The sequence below is a fragment of the Oncorhynchus nerka genome, unplaced genomic scaffold, assembly GCF_034236695.1.
Source record: "Oncorhynchus nerka isolate Pitt River unplaced genomic scaffold, Oner_Uvic_2.0 unplaced_scaffold_2462, whole genome shotgun sequence".
NCBI classification, from domain to species: domain Eukaryota; kingdom Metazoa; phylum Chordata; class Actinopteri; order Salmoniformes; family Salmonidae; genus Oncorhynchus; species Oncorhynchus nerka.
In genome coordinates, this window is record NW_027038836.1 from 13775 (window position 1) to 20937 (window position 7163).

At 44.8% G+C, this 7163-nt stretch overlaps 1 non-coding gene across 1 annotated transcript; it reads left to right on the forward strand.

Moving 5' to 3' along the window:
- The first annotated feature begins 6104 nt into the window (after positions 1-6104).
- Positions 6105-6179, forward strand: trnaa-ugc (transfer RNA alanine (anticodon UGC)). Its single transcript has one exon. It is a non-coding gene; the product is annotated as a tRNA-Ala (tRNA).
- The last annotated feature ends 984 nt before the right edge of the window (positions 6180-7163 follow it).

Genomic DNA, 7163 nt, shown 5'->3' on the forward strand with positions numbered 1-7163 from the left:
TTTATTGACAAATTTCACCGCACCCCACTCCTTTACTGCACATCGACGGAAATCCATTTCACCATGAGAGTGAAATCCCGCTGGCCTTTGATTGGGAGAACATCCATGCCTAGAGGACGTCCCCATGGGACTTGTGGCTCTGCTAGGGCTGTATTCTTTATTTTCAGTTCAATTTCCCCAGAATGTCAGAAAACACTTATGTTCTTAAGTTACTGTGTTCTGGGGATAAGAGAAGTTGGGGTGAAGTTACCAGGAACGGTAATAAAGATGGCACACTTCCTAACATAACTAAGTGGTTGTTGGACACACACACACTAAAGAAAAAATCTGTATTTAAGTTTACAATATTGTTAGTTTACTTATGATTCATTTTTAATGTATGTTGTTTTATTGTACATCATTATTTAATAAAAAATGTAAAAATGTAATGAAAAAGCACTATAGAAAATAAATGTATTTAACTTTCAAGAGAACCATCTATTTATAATTCAATGAATTAACGCTCGCTTTATTTGCAGGCAGAAACACAACGTTGACGGACGTTCCCGTGTGTATTCAGCTCTACTGTGCTCTCTCTCTTCTCGGTCCCTCCCTCCCTTCCTCTTTCCTCACCCCCTCTTCCTCCCACCCCTTAGATAGCTATTTTCTGCTGCACCGAGGTAGCTGTGTGCTACCTGGCAGGGCTAGGCGGTGGAGGTGGTAATGGAAGGCCTGACCGGGCCTGTCAGTTCATGCCACCCCAGGGAACGGGCTGGTGGGCCTGTCAGTTCATGCCACCCCAGGGGACGGGCTGGTGGGAAAGTAATGGCCAAGGCTGCCAGATGTAGCCGTCACTTCTAATCAAGTGTGCCTCTGTCACTTTGGCTTTATTGATACCTCCCTATGTGAAGTCCCCATGCGGCCACAACCGGCCCCCAGCCTCCACTGGTTCCCGCCACAATCAGACTAGTTTCTTACCGACAAACAACTCTTGTTTTTCCCGTTGACTTGTCTGTCTTGCCTTTTTAACAACTTCCCATGTGGTGGTAGCAGGGTTGACTACGCCTGGGCTCAGATAATCATACAGTGTTGTGTTTGTATCTGGGTGAGGAAAACATGGGCAGTGGAAAACGAGATGTGACAGGGTCAGGGGTCCCTTCAGAACACCGTAGCCATATGTATATCATCTCTATGTGTGCTCCTTTCTTCCTATAGGTGTCTCTGGAAGCTGTGTGTGTGTGTGTGTGTGTGTGTGTGTGTGTGTGTGTGTGTGTGTGTGTGTGTGTGTGTGTGTGTGTGTGTGTGTGTGTGTGTGTGTGTGTGTGTGTGTGTCAAATCAATTGTTATTTGTCACATTCTTAGTCTACACCTGTTGTTTACCAACAGTGAAATGTTTACTTATGGGTCCTTTCCAACAATGCAGAGAGAAAAAATAAATAATAATAGAAATACACAAGGAATAAATACCAATGAGTAGCGATGACTTGACTATACACACGGGGTACCAGTACGAGTCGATGTGCTGGGGTATGAGGTAATTGAGGTAAAGTGACTAGGCAACAGGATAGATAATGAACAGTAGCAGCGTAAGTGATGAGTAAAAAGGGTCAATTAACCAACTAGCTACCCAGACTTTTTAGCAGTCTTATGGTTTGGTAGTAGGAACTTTCAGGACCCTTTTTGGTTCCAGACTTGGTGCATCGGTACCGCTTGCCGTGTTGTAGCAGGGAGAACAGTCTATGACTTGGGTGGCTGGAGTCATTGTGCTAAAAGCTAGTTAGCAAGTACTTCTAACCTCTGAGGGGCCCCTGTGTTGAGGGTCAGTGTGGCGGATGTGTAATTGCCTAACCTCACCACCTGGGGGCGGCCCATCAGGAAGCCTACGATCCAGTTACAGAGGGAGGTGTTCAGTCCCAGGGTCCTTAGCTTAGTGATGAGCTTGGAGGGCATTATGGTGTTGAATGCTGAGCTGTAGTCAAGAAACAGTTATTCTCACGTAGGTGTTCCTTTCGTCCAGGCGGGGAAAGGGCAGTGTGAGTCAAATCTAGTCAAGTTGTATTTGTCACATGCGCCGAATACAACCTTACCATGAAATGCTTACTTACAAGCCCTTAACCAACAGTGCAGTTCAATAAATAAAGTTAAGAAAATATTTACTAAAATAAAGTAAAAATGAAAAGTAACACAGTAGAATTACATAACAATAACGAGGCTATATACAGGGGGCACCGGTACTGAGTAAATGTGCGGAGGTACAGGTTAGTCGAGGTAATTTGTACATGTACTGTAGGTAGGGGTGCAGTGACTGTGCATAGATGATAAACAGCGAGTAGCAGCAGTGTAAAAATAAAGGGAGTGGGGCAATGTAAAGAGTCCGGTGGCCATTTGATTAATTGTTCAGCAGTCATATTGTTTGGGGTAGAAGCTGTTAAGGAGCCTTTTGGACCTAGACTTGGCACTCGGTACCGCTTGCCGAGCAGTAGCAGAGAGAACAGTCTATGACTTGGGTGACTGGAGTCTTTGACTATTTTTGGGGCCTTCCTCTGACACCGTCTGGTATATAGGTCCTGGATGGCAGGAAGCATGGCCCCAGTGATTTTATTGGGCCATACGCACTACCCTCTGTAGCGCCTTACGGTCAGATGCAGAGCAGTTGCCATACCAGGCGGTAATGCAACCGGTCAGGATGCTCTCGATGGTGCAGCTGTTGAACCTTTTGAGGATCTGGGATCTCATGCCAAATCTATTCAGTCTCCTGAGGGGGAAAAAGGTGTCATGCCCCTCTTCACGACTGTCTTAATGTGTGGACCACGATAGTTTGTTGGTGATGTGGACACCAAGGAACTTGAAACTCTCGACCCACTCCACTTCAGCTCCATCGATGTAAATGGGGCCTGTTCGGCCCTCATTTTCCTGTTGTCCATGATCATCTCCTTTGTCTTGCTCACATTGAGGGAAAGGTTGTTGGCCTGTCACCACACTGCCAGGTCGTTGACCACCTCCTATAGGCTGTCTCATCGTTGTCGGTGATCAGGCCAACACTGTTGTCATCAGCAAACTTAATGATGGTGTCGGAGTCGTGCTTGGCTATGCAGTCGTGGGTGAACAGGGAGTACAGGAGGGGACTGAGCACGCACCCCAGAGGGGAACCGGTGTTGAGGATCAGCATGGTAGATGTGTTGTTGCCCACCCTTACCACCTGGGGGCGGCCCGTCAGGAACTCCACTATCCAGTTGCAGAGGAGGTGTTCAGTCCCAGGGTCCTTAGCTTAGTGATGAGCTTTATGGGCACTATGGTGTTGAATGCTGAGCTTTAGTCAATGAACAGCATTCCCACATAGGTGTTCCTTTTGTCCAGGTGGGAAAGGGCAGTATGTAGTGTGGATCTGTTGGGGCAGTATGCAAATTGGAGTGGGTCCAGGGTGTCTGGGGTGATGGTGTTGATGTGAGCCATGACCAGCCTTTCAAAACACTTAATGGCTACAGGCGTGAGTGCTACATGGCGGTTGTCCTGGCAGCCACATCGCCCCTGTCCTCAATGAACTCCACTGGCTCTGTCGCCCAACGCGTTGATTACAAGATCTTTCTTCTGACCTACTAAGCCCTTCACCACCTTGCCCCCCTTTACCTCTCAGACCTTCTCCCCCACCAACCCAGCGGGCCACCTTGTCATCCCCAGGCCGTAGATCCAGAGCTATGGCGACAGGGCCTTCTCCAGGGTTGCTCCTAGGTTCTAGAACTCCCTCCCTTTAGCTATCTTTCAGTCTCTTATAAAGCCCCACCTCTGTGACAAGGCCCACCATTAAGTGCCCCACACACACACACACACACACACACACACACACACACACACACACACACACACATATATATATATATATATATATATATATATATATATATATATATATAAAAGCAAATAAATACACTATTAAGGCAATCCTCTCTTCACCGTACTGACCCACTAACCCTTACCCTACCCTGTACTCTTAACCGGGCTCATATCCAAATCCCATCCCTCCCCTCCCCATGCACTGATACATCACACTCTTTCCCTTCTTTGAGCCCACCCCTCTCTTTATTTATGTCTTGTTTATTCTGATGTTTTGTTTGACTCCTGTTTTGTTTTCTTTTTCATTTCTATAATTGTAAAGCGAGCTATATAAGATCTATATAAGTCCCATGTATTTTTATGTAGTAGTAATAGTAGTAGTAAACCATAGACATTGTTGAAGGTTTAGTAGACAGTAGCATTAGTAGCATTAAAACACCTGTTTACCCTGAGCTTAATTTTACTCAACAGCAATGCATTCTGGTCCATGTAGTTGGGTGGAAGCCAGGCTTTGGCACCTGGCTCTCTCTATATCTCTCCATCTCTCTCCATCTTTATATCCCCAGCAGCAGGGCTTTATTTTTCCTTTGCAGAGGCCACTGGGGCTGACTTACTGGGTCATAACTCGACAGGGCAGGAGGACAGAGGAGGATGACAGAAAGAAGGAAGTGTCTTTGAGGGAGTCAGGGATGGGATGCTTGTTCGTGTTTTCCTCTCAAGGATCTTTCTGCCAGGGATAACCAGGGGTTACGATAAGAAGGCTAATTAAGTAGCTTTTTCAATGTACTTTCAATGCATTTTTTGCCATAGCATTCCTCGTCGCATCACCAGGCTTCCGTTTGTCAAGGGAGAGGTCACTGTTGGAAGGGGAGGTTTGAAGACTAATCTGTCCATCTTTCCCACCCCCATATCCCCCTGACTAACGTGTCCATCACCCCCCAGATCCCTTTGACTAATATGTCCATCACCCCCAGATCCCCTGACTAATCTGTCTATCACCCTCCATTTCCCCTGACTAATCTGTTCATCACCCCCCAGATCCCTTTGACTAATATGTCCATCACCCCCAGATCCCTCTGACTAATCTGTTCATCACCCCCAGATCCCCTTAACTAATCTGTCCATCCTTCCCACCCCCCAGATCCCCCTGTCCTGGCACATGGTCTGTTCCTTGTTGTACACCTTCCCTGACAGATGCTCAGAGCAAGAGCGAAGGAAGAGGTGTGTGGCAGTGACATGTGAAATAGAGGACACACAATGGAGCCCCTTGCATTGCAGATGTACTCTACTGTGATACTGTTGTCAACACAACATTGTGGAACGGTTGATTTTTGGTCAGTGTAAGTATGAGTGGAGTGATTCTAGTTATTTAAACAGACTTAAACAAACTATTGTGATAAGTAGATTGAATAGAATGCATGAAGAACATGATGAAACATCTATATTTTACATGCAAATTTTGCACCCTGGTGACAAAAAGTGGTTGTAAAACCAATTGATGGATATTTCACCACTGTCATAACACGGGGCTCTGCCACCGTGAGTTATGGTGATCCTAAGCTCTCTAAGAGGAGCAGAATCATCTCAAGCCGTAGATTTTTAGGACTTAAATCTTTTATCATCATACGTGATTCATAACGCTGAAAAGAAGCTAGTCTTCTATCCTCTATTTCATTTAATTTCACCATCTTTGAAAGGTCTTTAAGGCAGAACTGAAACTCTTATTATTTTCATAGCTTTCATAGCTTCTGTCAACATATTTAGATGTTGGTAGTTTTAGAATCAAATATCAGGCAGAGGCATTTCCATGCACTATCAGTGTAATACATGTAGACCATGAGGAGTATCTAGGGATGGAAGGAAAGGGGGTGGAAATGAAGAGAGACTTTATCCCCAGGAAGACGGGCCTTGGTTCCCAAGAACACCATGTCGCCCGAATCCCCCAGAATCCCTTCATGGTAGAACAAAGATGTTTTGACACGGAGGCTCGTGTAAAGTCTCCGCAAACCGGGTATATATTTAAAAAATGACCCCAGCTCCACCATCACTTTCTTATCTTCCTTCATTAGAGGAAAACGAGCCGGCGACCAACGGCTCTAATAAAGAGCCGAGCCCCCCTCCCTTATAACTGTCCGATTTGTCACTTCAAATGACATACCTATTAGAGGCCAATAAAACCTCTCTGAGCCGAGTGGAGCCAGCCTGCACACATCAAGGCTGCGATTTAGACGAAAGATGAGATGTCAACCAGAGAGACAAGGAGGCGAGATTGCTGTCTCTGCTTCTATCTATAAGTTCCCATATAGCTCAGTTGGTAGAGCATGGCACTTGCAATGCCAGGGTTGTGGGTTTGATTCCCACAGGGGACTCTTATGAAAATAAATGCACTCACTGTAAGTTGCTATTGTTTGGAAACGACTAAAATGTAAGCCGCCTCGTTTGGAGAGACCTGCTGGTTTTGGCTCCCATCGATGAGCACTGCTGTTGTTCCTCCTTGGGAACTTATTCAATAAAACAAAATGCCAAAGCTAGGGTTTTGGAAGAGGATGGAGCAGGCAGCGTTATCTGCTGGGCAGACGGGTGGTAGGCTATCCATGGGTTGAGGCAGCAGCAGTAGCATCCTGCAACACCCTTCTCTCAAGTTTTAAACCAATGATATACTCTATATTAACCCTGTATTACTGATGCTATACAGTATTGTTCAAAAGTTTGGAGTCACTTAGAAATGTCCTTGTTTTTTGAAAGAAAAGCATTTTTTGGTCCATGAAAATAACATCAAATTGATTAGAAATACAGTGTAGACATTGTTAATGTTGTAAACACGATTGTAGCTGGAAACGGCTGATTTATAATGGAATATCTACATAGGCGTACAGAGGCTCATTATCAGCAACCATCACTCCTGTGTTCAATGGCACGTTGTGTTAGCTAATCCAAGTTTATCATTTTAAAAGGCTAATTGATCATTAGAAAACCATTTTGCAATTATGTTAGCACAGATAAACTGTCGTACTGATTAAAGAAGCACTAAAACTGGCCTTCTTTAGACTAGTTGAGTATCTGGAGCATCAGCATTTGTGGATTCGATTACAGGCTCAAAATGGCCAGAAACAAATAACTTTCTTCTGAAACTCGTTAGTCTTCATTTCTCAGAACAAGAATAGAACAAGAATTTCATGTGAGAAATTGCCAAGAAACTGAAAATCTCATACAACACTGTGTACCTACTCCCTTCACAGAAATGCACAAACTGGATCTAACCAGAATAGAAAGAGGAGTGGGAGGAAAAGGCTTTTAGGGTTTTTCGTCTTTATTTGAGCTCACATAATATAATTTAAAGTATGCTTAAAGGT